The following is a 22778-nucleotide window of genomic DNA, read 5'->3' on the forward strand; positions in this document are numbered from 1 at the left end:
GCTACATAAAATGACAGGAACAAATGCTGCCCACGTTGCTGTCCAGAGAATAAAATGAGTGATGATATGCAAGTAAGTGAAAGAAAAGATCTCTCGAGGCATACTGCAAAGGTAATTATTTAAGGAAGAGTAGGTAAGCAAGAAAGTGATTTCTTTCTTTCTTTTATCATTATAGCTTAACTACGGTTTATAGACAGACAGTAAACTTCTAGCATTCTGTTAGGAGAGAGCCTCAGAACTTTGATTATACCCATTTTAACTAGAAAGACACAACCTACATGTATTTTGAGATGTGAGTTTAATCAGTAACTCTTCTTTCATTCATTCAACTAATTCATCACTCAGTTTCTCTGAGATACTCTTCCCCACAAATAATGCTTAGAATTTACCTCCCCCCCTTTTTTCTTTCTGTGACTAGCTTTTATTTAGAATATTGTCACTCTCTTTCATTCTTACCTCATTTCTTGCTGAATGTTTCTGGTTACTACATTACGCTTTCTACCTAACTCTTTGTGGTTAAGACAGATGGTTTGAGTCTCTGTAAATGCTAAATACTAGATGAAATGTGGAAAATTCATTTTTGTTGATAATAAGTAAAACAGACTCAAATAAATGTATATCAAGCAACTAAACTTCCAACATAAATGTTTGCTTTCTGAACAATTGCTGATTTATCAAGACTTTAAGTGTAACCATATCTACGCTAAGTAGTGTGGTATGTAAAAAAACAGGATTTGACTATTAAAATATATTAATGGTTGACATACTTTTTATGAAAAGGAAGCTGTATCTGGGTAAAATAAGAAAGAAGGTACCATTATTGTGTTTAGTATCCATAAAGTTATTGGTTTTAATATTACATATACCGGTTTACAACTAGACTTGAATTTATAATAAATTGAACTAGATGACAAAAATTAAATACATTTCTTAACTAGATGCAAATAGATCAATTATGTTAACTTTAAACCTTTCATCCCATGAGTTCATGTTCTGCCTTCAAATATTATATTAAATTATTGCTAAATGACCCTAAGCACTCCAGATTATTTTCAGGATTAGGTATAAATCCAGCCATGCTTACAAGCTGCATCCAGCTACTCAAGTGACCTCCTGAACAGCCACGACCACCACCATTCAAGGAGCATACTAAGTAAGTAGGGAGCAAACATAGATTGCAGGCCTTTCTTCCATATCACATGCACACACCACAGACACACACACACAGACACACAGACACACACACACACACACACACACACACACACACACACACACACACACACACACCACAGACACACACACACACACACACACACACACACACACACACACACACACACACACACACACACACACACACACACACACACACACACACACACACACACACACACACACACACACACACACACACACACACACACACATAGACAGACAGACACACACACACACACACACACACACACACACACACACACACACACATATACACATACACACACACACACACACACACAAACAAGTATAGGGACAATTTATAGGTTCATAGGTTCATAGGTAGGTACTAGGCTATCTGCCCGAGGGCATTTATAAGCCTAGCTAGAGTGTGTCAGCTTTCGCCGCCCCATTGATTAATTAACTGAGCCTCTGTCAAGAAGAGCCAGTGAAGTGATCCCAGGAGTGTATTTTCTGTTATCCATCCACTCGTCAAGGTTTCTCTTGAAGAGTGTTAGTGAGGGGCTCTGCCTAATGTACTTAGGAATTTTGTTTCAAAGCATGGGGAGTCTCTGTGACAGGAATCTATCCCCCCAGCATGTTCTATTTATTGTTGTGGCAAGGTTTAGCTCACTAGAGCATGTGGCTCGCAGTGACTTGGATTTCTTTAGGTGGAGCATGTCCATCAATTCTGAGTTGGACATGGCTTTGTAAGTCAGGCAGAGATCACCTCTGAGTAAGCGATATGCGACTGAGTGCAGCTGGAGTTTTTCCAGTCGGGCTGCGTAGGACATATGTTTGAGGTCAGTAATCCTCTTGCTGAGGTACTTTTGTGGTCTTTCCAGCTGTTGGAAGTGTCTTGTGAGGTACATCCCAAATGGGGCATTGTACTTTATGATGGGTCTGATGAGTGACGAGTAGAGGGGTACTATAACCTCTTTATTTCTAGATGGGAACCCTTTAGTAATTAGATTGCCTACATAGAAGGATTTCCTAACTACTTTGGCAATATGATTGCCAAAGGAGAGATTACTGTCTACCTGGGTCCCCAGATCTCTTATTACCTCTTCTGTATTAAGAAGGCTGCCACCTATGTGGTAATTCATGAGTGTTTTGTTTTTCCCAAATGGGATGACTATGCATTTTTTGGCATTTAGCTTGAGACCATGACTTTGACATCAGGTGTCCGTCTCAGTAAGGCCCTTTTGGAGAATGTCCGTGTCAGCCGGAATGTCAGCTATGGCTCCCAGTTTACAGTCATCAGCGACCTTGGTTAGCCATAGTCCTCCTGTGTTTGCCTGTACTTCTGAGAAATATATGCTGAACAGTAGGGGTCCCAGGACTGAGCCTTGTGAGATACCACTTGTGACTGGTTTAGAGTCGGACCTGGAGCCTGCTATTCTTACCGTGTGAGTTCTGTCTGTAAGCCAGTTGACAACCATCTTGTGACGTAGGGGTTTATGATCAGGCTGGTGAGTTTTTCTATAATTCCCAAGTGGGGAATGGTGTCAAAAGCCTTGGTGAGGTCAAGGTAGGCTGTGTGAACTACCTTCCCCTCATCTATGGCCTTGGTGACTGTTGCGAAGAAGTCAACCAGGAGTAGGCATGATTTGTCCTTAACAAAGCCAAATTGGGTCGGATAAAGTGTTTGGAGGTTCTCAATGTCATAGTTAATGAGTTCCATGATGATAAGCTCCATAGCCTTGCAGACCAGGCTAGTCAGGCTTATGGGGCGATATTTATCAGGGTCAGTTGTGGCCCCTCCTTTGTGGAGCGGAATAACCATTGCTTTGCGCCATTCTATGGGCACATAGCCTGTGGAGAGGCTGAGGGTGAACAATGTATTTAGGTGGGGGGTTAGTTCATTCTGTAGTTCGTGCAAGACACAGCCTGGGACAACATCTGTCCCCACTGACACTGTGCTTTTGGCTTTTGAAAGGGCTGTTTTCACCTGTGCGTCTGTGATTTCCAGGACACTACACTTTTCGGGTAATGTTGTGGGCCCTTTTGGGGGTGAGAGAGGGGTGAAGTTTGCACTGAATCTATCTGCCAGGATGCTGGCAATATCAGTGGGTTTAGTATATTTTGTGCTATTTTGCACTAGCTCAGAGCATATCTGTGAGTTGCCACTTAGATTCTTGACATAGCTAAAGAAGGCTTTGTGGTTATCTTTTGAATCCTTAGCTATTTTTCTTTCCAAGTTAGCCTTGAAGGATTTTATGAGGGACCTTAGTTTGTTACTGATACTGATCAGGGATGTCTTTCCTTCTTGGGATTTGCTTTTTTTCTGAACTAGTTTCCTCCTTCTATTGTATAGCCTGTTTATGGCAGGGGTCCACCAGACTGGTTTCCTTCTCTTAGGGGAGTGAACCTTGGTTTTTCTAGGGTTGGCACGATCCATGCATCCTTGTAGGTGCTCATAGAGTGCATTTGTAAAGGTTCCTGCATCTTGGACACTGTTATCCTTTAGTGTGGGGGCTGTGAAACTTACCACCTCTGTCTTAAGTAAGGTGAAGTTTTTCACTGTGGTTTTCTTGGTTGGAGGTGGGGGTGTGGTATGGACATCCAGAGTGATTAGTTTATGGTCTGATCTAACCAGTTGACCTCCGGTGTGGAACACCTGATGCCCATGTTGGTGATGACCAGGTCCAATATGTTTTCACCTCTGGTAGGGGAGTTTACCAGCTGATCCAGGGCATTTGAGGTGATAAATTCCAGGAAGGGCTAGACCTGGGAGTTTGTACTTGAGTAATTTTCCTAGTTAAAGGTAGGGTAATTGAAATCACCCAATATCAGGGTGTTTCGGTAGGACCCTCATGTTTTCCAGTGTCTCCAGAAAGGCGGAGTTGCCAATCTGAGTACTGCAAGTTACTGGGATATAGTGCTATGTAATTAGCATGAAAGGATTTCACTGAATTACATTTCAGAGAGGATAAGTAGAGTTGTGTAAGTAAACTTATCATAAAAATAGATGCTTTAATGATCATTGCTTCGGTAGCCTTAGATACATGGGTAGATTAACCTAGCTTACTACATATGTGAGGTGGAAGGAGAAGAGTCCAGGAGCCACTGGAGAATGTTCCTAACAAAGCCTGATCTAGACTTAGAGAAGAAATCAAGCTAAAAGTATTTTGTAAAAGTATGTTCAGAGGGCCAAGTTGTAGCATCTAGAATACTTCTATAATCCAACCTTTTTCAAAATGCCAAAGATGAAGACAAGGTCCAGGTAGAGTGGCCTTAACCATGCCTGAAATAATTTGGTCTATGATGAGTATAGCCAAAGGTAATACTCTTAGACAACCATTTGGAAATAGTGTGCTTTAACACAGGCTGTCCCTTCTTACATTTACAAGAAATAAATAATTGATCTGAAGATCAGAAAGATTTAGTTCTATCAAGATAGCATCTGACTTGTCTGTAGACATCCATTGCATGGAGTATATTTTCTCCCTCATTTTTGGGTTGAGGAAAGAAAAGGGGGAGCATAGCTTGGCTTTAAGTAAACTAGGATACCTCTTTAGGCATAAAAGAAGGATTAGTTCTCAAGGAAACACTGTCCCTGTGGAAAATGAAATAGGATTGACTCACCATAAGAGCTTGCAATTCAGATACACTTCATCCAGAGGTCAGAGCAATTGATAAAATCTGTTGTCCATATTGAGAAAGCCAAGGCAGTCTGATGAGCAGGTTCAAATGGAGCAAGTGTTAGCTTCTATAACAGAAAATTAAGATTCCAATGAAGTACCGCCCTTTTCCTTGGAGGTATGTTATGTAAAACCCCTTTCAAAAACATTTTGACATGAGACTGCAATGAAAAAGAAGGATCTATGGTCAGAATTCTGACATGTCTGATAAATGAACCTTAATAGAGGAGTAAGAAAAGCCATAGCATAGTAATTCATAAAAAAATATTGTAAAACCAGAGAACAACAAGTCCTGAATGGTTCATAGGTTCATAGGTAGGTACTAGGCTATCAGCCCTGGGGCCTATACAAGCCCAGCCAAAAAGGTACCCTGGCTTTTGCCACCCAAGAAAATTATTTTTCTGTGCCACTGTTGAGCAGAGCCACAGAAGTGATCCCCGGGGTGAATTTCCTATTTCCCATCCAATCATCAAGATTTTTCTTGAAGAGTGCTAATGAGGAGCTTTGTTTGATATAGAGAGGTAGTTTATTCCAGAATATGGGAAGTCTCTGGGATAGGAATCTATCCCTCCGGCATGTTCTGTTTATTGTGGTGACAAAGTTTAGGTCCCTAGAGCATGTAGCTCGGAGGGATTGGGATTTCTTTAAGTGGAGCATGTCCAACAGCTCTGGGTTTGACATAGCTTTGTATGTTAGGCAGAGATCACCTCTGAGTAGGCGATATGCGACGGAGTAAAGTTGGAGTTTTTTGGGACAGTCTGCATAGGGCATCTGTGTGAGGCCGGTAATCCTCTTTGTGAGGTATTTCTGTGGCCTTTCCAGTTGTTGTAGGTGTCTTCTGAGGTACATACCAAAAGGGGCGTTGTACTCTATAATGGGTCTAATGCGTGATGAGTAGAGGGGAACAATGACCTCCTTTTTTCTGGATGAGAAATCTTTTGTGATGAGGTGTGCCACATAGAAGGATTTCCTGAATACTGTGGCAATGTGATTATCAAAGGAGAGACTACTGTCCAACTGTGTCCCAAGGTCTCTTATCACACTTTCGGTGTTAAGTATACTACTGCCTGTGTTGTAGTTCATGGGTACAGAGTTTTTACCAAAGGGGATGACAATGCACTTTTTGGCATTGAGCTTGAGGCCATGGCTTTGACATCAGGCATCTGTCTCAGTGAGGCCCTTTTGTAGGATGTCCACATTATTAGGAGCTTCGATTATGGCTCCTAGTTTGCAGTCATCTGCGAACTTTGTTAGTCAAAGACCTAGTTTAGTGAGTTTATCTATAATTCCAGAGTGGGGGATGGTGTCAAAAGCCTTGGCAAGATCTAGATAGGCTGTGTGAACCACCTTATCCTTGTCTACGGCTTTGCTGACTGCTTCAAAGAAGTCTATCAGGTTTAGGAGACATGATCTGCCTTTTACAAACCCAAACTGGGTGGGTTCCAGAGTTTGGAGATTACCAATGTCTTTGTTTATAAGTTCCATGATGATACGTTCCATGGCCTTGCAGACCAGGCTCGTCAGGCTAATGGGGTGGTAGTTCCCAGGGTCCGTGGTGGCTCCCCTTGTGGAGTGGGATAACTGTCATTGTGCGTCATTCAGCAGGCACAAAGCCTGAGGTGAGGCTATGATTGAACATGGTACTTAGGTGGGGTGCCAGTTCGTTCTGTAGTTCATGTAGAATGCAGGCTGGGATGTTGTCTGGTCCCATGCATGCTGTGTTCTTGGCTTTGGAGAGTGTGTTTTTTACCTGTGCAGCCGTTATTACAGGAACTTTGCATTCTTCCGGTATAGAGATGGGCTCTTTAGGGGGTGAGGGGGGGGGGGGTAAAGTTAGCAGTGGACCTATCTGCCAGGATGTTGGCAATATCAGTTGGATCTGTATATTTAGTGCCATTGTGCTGTAACTCAGAGCAGATCTGAGTGTTGCCATTGAGATTCTTGACATAGCTATAGAATGCTTTGTGGTTGTCTTTAGAATCAGTGGCGATTTTGTTTTCCTAACTAGCTTTGGAGGATTTTATCAGGGATCGCAGCTTCTTACCGAGGCTGACCAGGGAGCTCCTCCACTCATGGGATTTTACTCTCTTTTGCAACAGTTTTTTCCTTCTGTTGTACAGTTTGTTTATGGCAGGGGAATACCAGATTGGCTTCCTTTTTTTGGAGGATAGCGTCTTGGTTCTGTTTGGGATTGCACGATCCATGCACTCGTGTAAGTGCTTATAAAGTGCAATTGTGTAGTATTCAGTAGTCGTAACTGTATTGTCCATCTGCATGGGTGTCATGAAGTTCACCACTTCTGTCTTAAGGGTGCCGGTTATGTTGTTGGCACCACCTAGAAAACCTTTTCCATTTAATAATATATGATTTTCTGGTAGATGTATTTCTTGCCTGCATTAATACCTGCTGCATGTCCTCAATAAGCAGGTGCCTAAAGGGTATTAACACCCTATCATTCAGGCAGTCAAATGAAGTTGATTGATGTAGGGGTGTATCAAACACCCCTGTTCTTGTGTGATAAATCCACTCTGTGAGGAAATTTGTGGTAATAAGAAGGGTGAACCACAGTTGCCTGGGCCAGAAGGGAATCACCACAGATATCTTGGGGATTCCTTTTGAATCTTCAGAAGTGTCTTGAAAATCAGTGAAAAGTGTGGGAAAGCAAATAGAAGCATTCCTGTTAAGGAAACGAAAAGGCATCTGCCTTTCAGATCTTCTTGTATGGAGTCCTTGATCAGAATATTAACAGTTGATGGTTCAGAGAGAAGGCAAAGAGATGTACTTAAGGAACTCCCCACAGAAGTAGCAATCTAGTTGAGGGTCTCCCCTTGTCTTTCTTTGTTTGTCTACTACACAGTTTTATTCTGACGTAAGGTAGGATATCTGTAGAGTGAGATTGTTCTGTGAAACTATATTCCAGTCTAACATTGCTTGTTTGTGGAGGGGTACAACCTGGTCTCCCCTTGCTTGTTAATGTACCACGTGACTGTGTCATTGTCTCTAACAACTTGAAGAGGTCCCAGAGACCAAAGACAATTCAGAGACCAGGCTGCTTTGATCAGGACAAGCACATCATTAATATTTATGTGTTTGAGTCTTTCTTTGGTGTCCAACACAACCTGTACTTTTATCCCTCCTGAAACTACTCCGCAAGCAAGGTCTAAGGCTTCTGTGCTGACTAACTACTTTGGAAAAGGGAGGTAGAAGGAGAGGCCTGGAAATAGGGATATCCGTTGTCTCCATCAAGTGATTTCTCTTCTGCTATACCCCAGCACTGGGATCTGAAAAGACAAGGGGTGTTAGTGCTGGGACCAAAGAAACCTCAGATACTACTGTATGTTTCTCATGTGGAATCTTGCCAGGAGTATCATGAGAATCATAGAAGCCATGAGACCCAAACTCCAAGGTATTCCCTCACAGTGAATGAAGTCTGAGTGGAAAACCTTACAAACATATTTAGATATTGATCTATTTTTGTCCTGTGGAAGAAAAGCCCTTTGAACTGTGGTGTCTTGTTGACATCTCAGTAAAATAATCCTTGAGAAGGAATCAAGAAAGCCTTTTAAATATTCTCTTGGAATTCTAGCTTGCATAAAAGATCTCTCACCAAAGACACAAATTCCTGACACTTTGAAAAAGACTGAAAAGATAAGCAAGTCATCTAAATATGGAAAAATGTGGATACCCTGTATCCTGCAATGATCTATAACTGGAGCTAGACACTTTGTGAACACTCTGTGCACAGCATAGTCCAAAGGGTAAGGAAGAGAACTGATATTGTGATCTATACATACAAAACCTTCAGAAATGCCTAAAGTCTAGAAGAATAGGAATGTGATGCTAAGCATAATTTAAATCTAGTGTTACCAGGAAACTTTAATGAGGAAGAAGAGGTAACAGGTTGTGAAGTGACAACATTTTGAAACTGGGCACGATCACTAACAAGTTTAGGACAAAATGCACCAGAAGTGGCCTAAAAGCATTTTGTTTCATGACACAAAATCATCCTTGAATAAACCCCTTTTCCACCTGAGAAGGGTGAGCTGGTTCCCTCACTCCCTGGGCAGAGTGCAATGAAAGACAGAAACAGAAAGAAACACAAGGATCTGATCTTGAGGATGAGGAATTATCACCTGAAAATGACAAATTTCTTCCCATTGACATCTGTAACCTTGATGAATGATCTTCAGAACCTATGTGCCTGAAGCTACTTGTTGTCAAGGAGAAAAGTGGAGATTCAGACTTTCTGTAAGAAAAAAGGGGCTTCCATGGTGGTGCTGGTAGAGGTGGGTTGGGGACAAGGTGCCTTTAATAGTCATTCTGACTTAATGGACTGTCATTGTTTTGGGAGGTTCCAGAATTCTTAGAACCCCCCACCACCATTTCTTCTTAAATGTCTGTTTACCAACATTTTGTTGAGACTGTTTATTTTGTTTCTTACCAAAACTACATGAGGAGTTAGGGAATCCTTAGAAAATTTGGAAAAGGAGATCTGAAAAATTGTAGAGATTCCCTTTATCAACCCCTTTCATCATATTTTTTGATTATCTCTAATGCAGAGAGGCAAAAATCGTAATCATTGTTAACATTATTTATGAGGTTCTGAGAATGCAGTCATGCAAAAGTCCTCAAAACAGTACCAGTGGCCAGAGCCCTTGAAGAAGTATCAAGCGAGTCATAAACACACTGTATACAAAGAGTATTGACTGGAACACCAGTAGACATTAAATTATTCAAAGCAGAGAAACTGTAGATAAAACATTCCTTATACTTCTACAGTTAGTCAGGACAAATCTTAATATATGAGTCTGACTATTTAAACTTCTTAACATCAAAGTTGCAGAAGCATGCAATTGTTTTCCATACTTAATCTTTGCAACCTTATCAGAAATAGAATTGGATTTAACTAAGCGATTATCAACAGAAGGATTAACTAAAGCTATAACTGCTAGATATGGTTTAGGAGGAATGCATAGAAACTTAGAAAATTGAGGAACTCTGTACATATTATCTGCCTTTCAGGGGCAACTGGCTGACTGTCAGGAAAAATGCAAGCAATTCACACTCATCCTTCAAAGATGACAGAACTGGAGGAATCGTGAAGGCTCTGGAAAGTCCTTTTCTAGCAGCTATTTTCTTAGGGACTGAGAAGCCTGTTCTCCCACTGAAAACAATGGCACATTCTAGAATTAGTCTTCAAGAAAGACAGCACACACAGGGAGAGTCAGAAACTGAGCTCTCCTCTGAGCCTGAATCAGAAATTAGAGGAGAAAACACTGTATCTATTCCTTCATCTTCCTGTCTAGATTCAGAATCTTGAATCACTTCAGGAAAGGAGGTATCCTTCCTTTTAACAGAAACTACTTTACAAGTAGGATCAGTAGTCTAAATCAAACCCTGAGCCAGACCAGTAAAGTATTCCTGTCTAAGGAAGTTTGAGAAGGAGTAGATACATGCTTAGTTTTCTGTTCCCTTTTGACAGGAAAAAAGAATGGGACCAACAGAGTTACTAATGTCAGCAGCAGCTTCAACAGGGATGGGCACAGCATTCTGACAAAATAAGGAAGTCTTCCCTTTTCCCTGTCCTAGAAGTCACATGAGTCGCACTCCCTTGCCCACTGAGGGGATCCCAACAGACACATGGGACGTGACTAACCTCCATATACAGTGACTGTAGATGCTACACCAGAGGGATCTAGAATAAAAGATGATTGGTCAGAGGTGCAATAAATGGCCACAGCAGAGTCACCCACCTGTGGCTAAGGCAAATTGCTAGTATGATGTGATGGCAAAGATTGTTGGCTCAACTTTTTTTTTTGTGGCTGGAAGAAGGACCAACTGTAGGACTGACAGATTGTTCCATGGTCAAGCTGAAAATGGTGCCTCTTTCCCATGGAAAACAAGCAGCAAACACTGGTAAAAACAGACAAATGCAGAAAAAAGTACTTTAAAACAATTAGCCAGTTGCAAGAAATTAATATAAACACAATTTCTCCACAGAAAAAAATGTTTTTCAGTTACTCTAAACAACCTTTAAACAGACAGGATAAAAAGTACTCATATTTAAAAGTACAGTACAGTCTCATGAAGGTCCATTAAAATACAAACTCCTAGCTTTGGAATAACTTGCCTGAAGAGGAAAATATTAATAATAAATACAATTATTAAGTGGAAGTTTTTCCCCAAAGAGAACTTACCTGGCTAGTGAAGAAATAGCACAAGCTGACTGTCAATCCTCAAAATCCTCAGAGGAGTATTCTTTTTAGTGGCATTAAAGATCTGAATAGCCTGGCATCCAAACCTGTCTTTTAGTCAGCTCAGCTCAAGCTGCCTGACAGTTTGGGCACATGGAAGCTGCCCTGAAGCTTTGGAAGCTGGCCTTCTCTTATATTCTTGGCAGAATATAACCCATATAGCTAAGGCTACTGTAGCAGTGATCAATATGGTGAAACATTTAATTCTTGATGCAACTAACAGAAAGGATCTGTAAATACATGTTTCTTTTAAATTCTTAAGATATACTGGTACACAATATGAACTTTTAGATTGTGTAATAGAAATGATACTGTCAGATTAGTTGATTTAACACTGTATGACATGTCAGTACTGGAGTGATAACAATTCAGTGATTTTACTTAAAAGTGTTTCTATTTTTCATACATCGAAACAACTAGAAGTCCAAAAAAACTGTTGCACTCATAATCCAAATATCTAGCAGTGGCACACCAAATAATATTATGAGCAGTAATCCTTGCAATTCTTGTACTTTTTAAGAACATGTACTTCATTAACAGCCCTCAGGCTAGGCAGAGCATGGCGTAGACAGCTTCAACTCCACATTAATAAATTAGCCTTGAAAAAACTCGCAACTGTACTTCTTATATGAAGTTTACAAAAGTTAGAAGTAAGCAGTTCATGTGTAAATATTATTTTCTTATGCCCAGTCCTCTTAAATGAATTTCCTTTCAACTAGTTTATATTTAAATCAGTGGCAACTTATTCAGTTTATTTATCAAATCTGCTTAAATCATAACAGCTTCTGATAACAGTTACTTTTAATCTTCCTTCATCATAGTTGTTTAAATATTTGACACTCATTAATCTTTGACATAAAATTCAAGCACCAATTTCATACTACAAGGAGGCCTGTGCCTACAACTGATAAAAAGGTTACCAAGACTAGCCTTGCTATAACAATACTGTCTGCCCCTAGTAATCTGGGATAGTTAGCTTGTACAGGGAGTGATGGTTGACAAAAAATGTACATATCAGTTTGCTTAATAAGTACACTTTTTGCTTTAACACTCAAATCTATTTAGGGGCTTAGCAACTTCCAAATTGATCCAAATGTTTCTCTTACAGGGCAGGCCAGCTACTGAATCCATCAATACATAGTTGTTAGTGTGCAACCTAATTTTCAAACCACTGGTCAGGTAAGTTGTCTCCCATTCTACTTAACTCATTGTAAATCACACACTATAAACAGAAATTGTAAAACCAAACAAACCACAGCATGATGGAAAACCCGTAAATATAAGCAATTTTATTATTAGTTCTATGTGCTTTCATCAGTGATCTGCCTGACTTCATCAGAGATAAAAAAACAACAAGTAATACAGACCTTACATATTCACAAATAGTCACATGACCCAATCCAACATTAAACATTAATCAATTAAAAAACAGGACTTAAAATAAATAAATTGATTGTATAAAAAACATAAGTACTTTTAAATAACACATAATTTTAAAAACTGTCATAATGATTACAACACTAGTTCAACTTTTAGCTTAACACACTGCTTATGGAAATCATTTCATTCAAATGCGGGGGGAGGGGTGGTCCCAGCATTGCATCTTAATTGCCAACTTAATTCTTTATATTCAAGGTAAAAATAATCCCCCCCCCCCCCACAGGCCCCAAATCATCCTTATCAACAGCTATAAATTTTAATTTGTGAGTAGGGAAGGCGATAGAAATGCTTTAGCAAAGCATATTAAGAAATTCCCTACTCCCAAATTTAAATTTATAGCTACTGATAAGGTTGATTTTGACCCAGGGGCGGGGGATCCGGCTGATCTTTACCTTCTAAATAAAGAATTAAGGTGGCAATTAAGATGCAATGCTGGGTTCCCCTGTGTTTGAACGAAATAATGCAATGTGTTAAAAGTTAAAAGCTGAAACAGTGCTGTAATCATTATAACAGTTTTTACAATGATGTAGTATTTAAAAGTATTTATGTTTATATATATATATATATATATATATATATATATATATATATATATATATATATATATATATATATACATATATATATATATATATATATATATATATATATATATATACATATATATATATATATATATATATATGTATATATAATTTTTTTTTATTTTAAGGCTTGTTTTTTTAATTGATTAATGTTGTTTAATCTGAGATTTGGTCATGTGACTATTTGTGAATATTTACTTGCTGGTTTGTATCTTGCATGAAGTCAGACAGACCACAGATGAAAGTATTTAGAGCTAATAATAAAACTGATTTTATTTAAGGGTTTTCCATTTTTCTGTTGTTTGTTTTGTTTTACAAATCTGAATTGATTTGTTGGAGTTATTCTTTGGTTTGTTTTATGTAAAACGTAAATTGTAGGTACATCACTTTTTACTTACGTAACTCTTTTATTGAGCTGCCTAACTCACTAACAAGGTATATACTGGCCACCCATCCCTTAACCTGGAGTTGTCCCCTAGCCCACCTAGCTGTTTTCTCCTCCTGTGCATGAATTACAGCTTGTTGTGCTCCTCTTGATCTATGTAATACACAGCCTGATGCTCCTGTTCTTTTCTCCCCTGATGCATTCCCTCACCTATTTTCATATGTCATTAACTTACCTACCTTTTCATCTACCAGGCTCCCTTATAGCATGTCTTGAAAAATGTCCTGCATCTTCATCTTAATGTGTAAATTAAACTAGTGCTATATCTGTAAAATACACCTCATCAGGTCCATACTCTAATGCATACTGTAAGTCACAATGTCTAAGTGAGACGCATTCATCCTAGGTTCCTTCTACATGGTCTTAGTTATTTCCTGACTGATTTCATAACATTGTGACATGTACCTTTTTACCACGCTTACTTTTAAATTAGATCTGATGATCTAGTCATTACTGTGGTAATCATGTTTTTTAAATGTAATACCTCTATCAGTAGTCTCCCAAATAAGTTGGCAATGATCCACAATTATTTCCACCTAGATGTATCAGGATGCGGTCAGGTTTCTGTGATTCTCCAGTTATGTGAGTAGCTTTTGGTAAGGACCAATATCACTTCATGCCTGTTTCATACCACTGCAAGCTAATGCTTGCCAAGTCAAAGTTTAGCTATTTATCACCTATTACCAGCAGGCTGTATTTCTCTGTTCAATAGCCACACCATTTTCTAGCCTACAAAGGAAACAAATATGATTAATCACTGTGTTCTGAACACATCCTATGGGCCATTGAAACCCAACATGTTCTTATTTTTCTTTTTTTTCCTGTAGTATATACACATTACTTGATTATCCCTGCGTATGACATTCCTCCAGGTAAAGAGGTGAATTGCTTCAATTGCCCTACTCCTTAAAAGCAGGCTAATCCAATAGTTCAGGTACATAAAATTTGCCACTGCAGCTAACACTGCTTTTGATGGATAATTTCCATTTATGGCATGCAGACCCTGAAAAAGCAGTGGTTAGTAAATCAATACAGAAGGATTACCTCTGATTCATTTGCGTGTACTACATTCCTGGCCACACTTTTAACATTATAGCATTGCAAAGACATACATCTACAGTGCTTCTCCCAAAGTATCTGCTGAAAACTGGCTTTGTTCCAAGTTAGACTTTCCCAGTAAACAAATGTTAAATAAATAAAATAAATAAATTATGCTTACCGTATAATGCTTCATTTCAAGCCCTGGTCCTAGAAGGCATAGCTCAGGAGTTACAATTGCACCCTTATGATTCCCACGGCTTCTCCGTCATGCTCTTTGAGTACTAGATCTCAAAACTATACCAAGTGAAAATATATTATGCCAATCTAGTGAAACCAAAAATTCTACAAATATTTTGAAAACTCCCAGTGTGGGATTTTTGTGTGCTTGGTTTTCATTTTTTTTTTTTATCAGCTGACCTACTTCCCTATCCATTCTCCGACATCTCCTCTGCAACTGTAGTATTTTGTACCTCTTCCATGAGCGTTAGCCTCACAAATTTGTTCATGTGCAAATGAAGAAGATGGTTTAAGGTTGAGCTCACTTTAAAAGTTAAATTAGTAGCAAGGAAGGTTTTGTTAAATTTCATATGCTGTAACACCAGTCTTCTACACAAACTCTGTATTCTGTCACATTGTGACTTCTGCTACTCACTGCATGCACTATACTCTGATTACAGTCTGAAGAAAGTCTGTTTGCTTTCCAAACCTGAGCCCCACACTAGGACTGCTATCTATACAAGCATTGGTAATATGCTGGAAATATCCCCAAGAAGGAGGAACACTCATTTTCTGTTAAGAAAATGCCCATCTGTATGTGCAGCACTGCTGTACAGTTCCAAATCAATGCTGCCTACCCACTCCTCCTGCCAGAAAGATATGCCATTAAAATCTGTACTAACTCCTTCCAAAGACCCACAACATCCTTCACCCACCTGGGAACTTGGATCTTATGGTGCTTTTACTTCTTATTTTTAGTAAGATACCTGCTGATGGATTTCATGGTGCTTTGAATTATTACCTTCCAGTAAGACACCTGCTGATGGATCTCATGGTGTTTTGGATTATTACCTTTCAGTAAGACACCTACTGATGGATCTCATGAGGCTTTTGATTATTACCTTTCAGTAAGACACCTGCTGATGAATCTCATGGTGTTTTGGATTATTACCTTCCAGTAAGACACCTGCTGATGGATCTCATGGTGTTTTGGATTATTACCTTCCAGTAAGACACCTGCTGCTGGATCGCATGGTGTTTTGGATTATTACCTTTCAGTAAGTCACCTGCTGATGGATCTCATGGTGTTTTGGATTATTACCTTTCAGTAAGGCACCTGCTGATGGATCTCATGGTGTTTTGGATTATTACCTTTCATTAAGACACCTACTGATGGGTCTCATGGTGCTTTGGATTATTACCTTCCAGTAAGACACCTGCTGATGGATCTCATAGTGTTTTGGATTATTACCTGCCAATAAGGCACCTGCTGATGGATCTCATGTTGTTTTGGATTATTACCTTTCAGTAAGACACCTGCTGATGGATATCATGGTGTTTTGGATTATTACCTTTCAGTAAGACACCTACTGATGGATCTCATGAGGCTTTTGATTATTCCCTTTCATTAAGACACCTACTGATGGATCTCATGAGGCTTTGGATTAGTACCTTTCAGAAAGACACCTGCTGATGGATCTCATGGTGCTTTGGATTATTACCTTTCATTAAGACAGCTACTGATGGATCTCATGGTGCTTTTTATTATTAGCTTCCAGTAAGACACCTGCTGATGGATCTCATGGTATTTTGGATTATTACCTTCCCGTAAGATACCTGCTGATGGATCTCATGGTGATTTGGATTATTACCTTTCAGTAAGACACCTGCTGATGGATCTCATGGTGTTTTGGATTATTACCTTTCAGTAAGACCCCTACTGATGGATCTCATGGTGCTTTGGATTATTACCTTCCAGTAAGAAACCTGCTGAAGGATCACATGGTGTTTTGGTTTATTACCTTCCAGTAAGACACCTGCTGATGGATGTCATGGTGTTTTGGATTATTACCTTTCAGTAAGACACCTGCTGATGGATCTCATGCTGTTTTGGATTATTACCTTCCAGTAAGACACCTGCTGATGGATCTCCTGGTGTTTTGGATTATTACCTTCCAGTAAGACACCTGCTGATGGAGCTCATGGTGTTTTGGATTATTACCTTTCAGTAAGACACCTGCTGATGGATCTCATGGTGTTTTGGATTATTACCTTTCAGTAAGACACCTGCTGATGGATCTCATGGTGTTTTGGATTATTACCTTTCAGTAAGACCCCTACTGATGGATCTCATGGTGCTTTGGATTATTACCTTCCAGTAAGAAACCTGCTGATGGATCTCATGGTGTTTTTGATTATTACCTTCCAGTAAGACACCTGCTGATGGATGTCATGGTGTTTTGGATTATTACCTTTCAGTAAGACACCTGCTGATGGATCTCATGTTATTTTGGATTATTACCTTTCAGTAAGACACCTGCTGATGGATCTCATGGTATTTTGGATTATTACCTTTCAGTAAGACACCTACTGATGGATCTCATGAGGCTTTTGATTATTACCTTTCATTAAGACACCTACTGATGGATCTCATGGTGCTTTGGATTATTACCTTCCAGTAAGACACCTGCTGATGGATCTCATGGTGCTTTGGATTATTACCTTCCAGTAAGACACCTGCTGATGGATCTCATGGTGTTTTGGATTATTACCTTCCAGCTAGACACCTGCTGATGGATCTCATGGTGTTTTGGATTATTACCTTTCAGTAATTCACCTGCTGATGGATCTCATGATGTTTTGGATTATTACCTTTCAGTAAGACACCTGCTGATGGATCTCATGGTGTTTTGGATTATTACCTTCCAGTAAGACACATGCTGATGGATCTCATGGTGTTTTGGATTATTACCTTCCAGTAAGACATATGCTGATGGATGTCATGGTGTTTTGGATTATTACCTTTCAGTAAGACACCTGCTGATGGATCTCATGGTATTTTGGATTATTACATTTCAGTAAGACACCTACTGATGGCTCTCATGAGGCTTTTGATTATTACCTTTCATTAAGATACCTACTGATGGATCTCATGGTGCTTTGGATTATTACCTTCCAGTAAGACACCTGCTGATGGATCTCATGGTGTTTTGGATTATTACCTTCCAGCTAGACACCTGCTGATGGATCTCATGGTGTTTTGGATTATTACCTTTCAGTAATTCACCTGCTGATGGATCTCATGATGTTTTGGATTATTACCTTTCAGTAAGACACCTGCTGATGGATCTCATGGTGTTTTGGATTATTACCTTTCAGTAAGACACCTGCTGATGGATCTCTTGGTGTTTTGGATTATTACCTTTCAGTAAGACATCAGCTGATGGATCTCATGGTGTTTTGGATTATTACCTTTCAGTAAGACACCTGCTGATGGATCTCATGGTGTTTTGGATTATTACCTTTCAGTAAGACATCTTCTGATGGATTTCATGGTGTTTTGGATTATTACCTTTCAGTAAGACATCTGATGATGGATCTCATGAGGCTTTTGATTATTACCTTTCAGTAAGACACCTACTGATGGATCTCATGAGGCTTTGGATTAATACCTTTCAGAAAGACACCTGCTGATGGATCTCATGGTGCTTTGGATTATTACCTTTCATTAATACACCTACTGATGGATCTCATGACGCTTTTGATTATTACCTTTCATTATGACACCTTCTGATGGATCTCATGAGGCTTTGGATTAATACCTTTCAGAAAGACACTTGCTGATGGATCTCATGGTGCTTTGGATTATTACCTTTCAGTAAGACAACTAGTGATCTAGTGAAGATGCTGTTTTGCCCTACTGTAGTGCATGTAAAGGTTAACAGGTAGAGCAATGAATCAAAATCTCTAGTCCTACATTTCTCTTTTGTCAACATGGCATCACTGTTGTCAGACTTTTTTAACCTGTTAGCTGACTCATCTGAGCTTGTAGATGCCCGCGTCCTTCTCCTGCTTCACTGCTTCTTCTTACTGTTTTTCTCCATCTGCTTAAGCTTCCTCCATAGTCACCCTCTGATGCAGCTTATCCAGAAGACCACTGCCTCATTTTGTGAACTGGTTTAATTACACTATGCTTGCTCCCTCTGACATGGTACTGAGACAATCAAAAATAAAATGCCCTAATACAAGACCAAGGATTAAAGTTTTCTCCCCAATAGCTTTGATATATACATCCCATTGACAGGAGACTTTTGTCATCTACTTTCCCTTTGAAATGCCCCCGCCTTTATTTTAAAACACCCACACCAGAACTTGCCAAATCCTCCATCACCCCTACACTCTCAATTCCCCACCCTACAGCCAGCAGCAGAACACTTTCTTTGGAACCAGGGATGGTTACAGACCCAATATAAATTGTTTCACTCCAGCTCAGCACCATACTTGATTCTCATGTTCCCACTTAGCCAAATGACAGCCTGGTCTTGCTCATACACATTAAAAGTGATAACCTTTCATGTATGGGCCATCACATTTTGTTGAATGTTGCTTCTACAACAAACACATGGGGTGTGGTTTAATGGTGGTATGGATAGCCGACAGGATAAAAAGTACTCATGTTTAAAAGTACAGTACAGTCTCATGAAGGTCCATTAAAATACAAACTCCTAGCTTTAGAATAACTTGCCTGAAGAGGAAAATATTAATAATAAATACAATTATTAAGTGGAAGTTTTTCCCCAAAGAGAACTTACCTGGCTAGTGAAGAAATAGCACAAGCTGACTGTCAATCCTCAAAATCCTCAGAGGAGTATTCTTTTTAGTGGCATTGAAGATCTGAATAGCCTGGCATCCAAACCTGTCTTTTAGTCAGCTCAGCTCAAGCTGCCTGACAGTTTGGGCACATGGAAGCTGCCCTGAAGCTTTGGAAGCTGGCCTTCTTTTATATTCTTGGCAGAATATAACCCATATAGCTAAGGCTACTGTAGCAGTGATCAATATGGTGAAACATTTAATTCTTGATGCAACTAACAGAAAGGATCTGTAAATACATGTTTCTTTTTCATTCTTAAGATATACTGGTACACAATATGAACTTTTAGATTAAGTGTAATAGAAATGATACTGTCAGATTAGTTGATTTAACACTGTATGACATGTCAGTACTGGAGTGATAACAATTCAGTGATTTTACTTAAAAGTGTTTCTTTTTTTCAGACATCGAAACAACTAGAAGTGCAACAAAACTGTTGCACTTATAATCCAAATATCTAGCAGTGGCACACCAAATAATATTATGAGCAGTAATCCTTGCAATTCTTGTACTTTTTAAGAATATGTACTTCATTAACAGCCCTCAGGCTAGGCAGAGCATGGTGTAAACAGCTTCAACTCCACATTAATAAATTAGCCTTGAAAAAACTCGCAACTGTACTTCTTATATGAAGTTTACAAAAGTTAGAAGTAAGCAGTTCATGTGTAAATATTATTTTCTTGTGCCCAGTCCTCTTAAATGAATTTCCTTTCAAATAGTTTATATTTAAATCAGTGGCAACTTATTCAGTTTATTTATCAAATCTGCTTAAATCATAAGAGCTTCTGATAACAGTTACTTTTAATCTTCCTTCATCATAGTTGTTTAAATATTTGACACTCATTAATCTTTGACATAAAGTTCAAGCACCAATTTCATACTACAAGGAGGCCTGTGCCTACAATTGATAAAAAGGTTACCAAGACTAGCCTTGCTATAACAATACTGTCTGCCCCTAGTAATCTGGGATAGTTAGCTTGTACAGGGAGTGATGGTTGACAAAAAATGTACATATCAGTTTGCTTAATAAGTACACTTTTTGCTTTAACACTCAAATCTATTTAGGGGCTTAGCAACTTCCAAATTGATCCAAATGTTTCTCTTACAGGGCAGGCCAGCTACTGAATCCATCAATACATAGTTGTTAGTGTGCAACCTAATTTTCAAACCACTGGTCAGGTAAGCTGTCTCCCATTCTACTTAACTCATTGTAAATCACACACTATAAACAGAAATTGTAAAACCAAACAAACCACAGCATGATGGAAAACCCGTAAATATAAGCAATTTTATTATTAGTTCTATGTGCTTTCATCAGTGATCTGCCTGACTTCATCAGAGATAAAAAAACAACAAGTAATACAGACCTTACATATTCACAAATAGTCACATGACCCAATCCAACATTAAACATTAATCAATTAAAAAACAGGACTTAAAATAAATAAATTGATTGTATAAAAAACATAAGTACTTTTAAATAACACATAATTTTAAAAACTGTCATAATGATTACAACACTAGTTCAACTTTTAGCTTAACACACTGCTTATGGAAATAATTTCATTCAAATGCGGGGGGAGGGGTGGTCCCAGCATTGCATCTTAATTGCCAACTTAATTCTTTATATTCAAGGTAAAAATCATCCCCCCCCCCCACAGGCCCCAAATCATCCTTATCAATAGCTATACATTTTAATTTGTGAGTAGGGAAGGCGATAGAAATGCTTTAGCAAAGCATATTAAGAAATTCCCTACTCCCAAATTTAAATTTATAGCTACTGATAAGGTTGATTTTGACCCAGGGGCAGGGGATCCGGCTGATCTTTACCTTCTAAATAAAGAATTAAGGTGGCAATTAAGATGCAATGCTGGGTCCCCCTGTGTTTGAATGAAATAATGCAATGTGTTAAAAGTTAAAAGCTGAAACAGTGCTGTAATCATTATAACAGTTTTTACAATGATGTAGTATTTAAAAGTATTTATGTTTATATATATATATATATATATATATATATATATATATATATATATATACATAAAGTCCACAAATAATCCCAGCACTCAGTAAATAAATCCCAAGGTCAGCATAAGGCTTGTTTTTTAATTGATTAATGTTGTTTAATGTGAGATTTGGTCATGTGACTATTTGTGAATATTTACTTGCTGGTTTGTATCTTGCATGAAGTCAGACAGACCACAGATGAAAGTATTTAGAGCTAATAATAAAACTGATTTTATTTAAGGGTTTTCCATTTTTCTGTTGTTTGTTTTGTTTTACAAATTTGAATTGATTTGTTGGAGTTATTCTTTGGTTTGTTTTATGTAATACGTAAATTGTAGGTACATCACTTTTTACTTACGTAACTCTTTTATTGAGCTGCCTAACTCACTAACAAGGTATATACTGGCCACCCATCCCTTAACCTGGAGTTGTCCCCTAGCCCACCTAGCTGTTTTCTCCTCCTGTGCATGAATTACAGCTTGCTGTGCTCCTCTGGATCTATGCAATACACAGCCTGATGCTCCTGTTCTTTTCTCCCCTGATGCATTCCCTCACCTATTTTCATATGTCATTAACTTACCTACCTTTTCTTCTACCAGGCTCCCTTATAGCATGTCTTGAAAAATGTCCTGCATCTTCATCTTAATGTGTAAATTAAACTAGTGCTATATCTGTAAAATACACCTCATCAGGTCCATACTCTAATGCATACTGTAAGTCACAATGTCTAAGTGAGACGCATTCATCCTAGGTTCCTTCTACATGGTCTTAGTTATTTCCTGACTGATTTCATAACATTGTAACATGTACCTTTTTACCACGCTTACTTTTAAATTAGATCTGATGATCTAGTCATTACTGTGGTAATCATGTTTTTTAAATGTAATACCTCTATCAGTAGTCTCCCAAATAAGTTGGCAATGATCCACAATTATTTCCACCTAGATGTATCAGGATGCGGTCAGGTTTCTGTGATTCTCCAGTTATGTGAGTAGCTTTTGGTAAGGACCAATATCACTTCATGCCTCTTTCATACCACTACAAGCTAGTGCTTGCCAAGTCTAAGTTTAGCTATTTATCACCTATTGCCAGCAGGCTGTATTTCTCTGTTCAATAGCCACACCATTTTCTAGCCTACAAAGGAAACAAATATGATTAATCACTGTGTTCTGAACACATCCTATGGGCCATTGAAACCCAACATGTTCTTATTTTTCTTTTTTTCCTGTAGTATATACACATTACTTGATTATCCCTGCGTATGACATTCCTCCAGGTAAA

Source organism: Protopterus annectens, chromosome 2.part0 (genome assembly GCF_019279795.1).
Source record: "Protopterus annectens isolate FY-2018-M chromosome 2.part0, PAN1.0, whole genome shotgun sequence".
Lineage (NCBI taxonomy): Eukaryota > Metazoa > Chordata > Ceratodontiformes > Protopteridae > Protopterus > Protopterus annectens.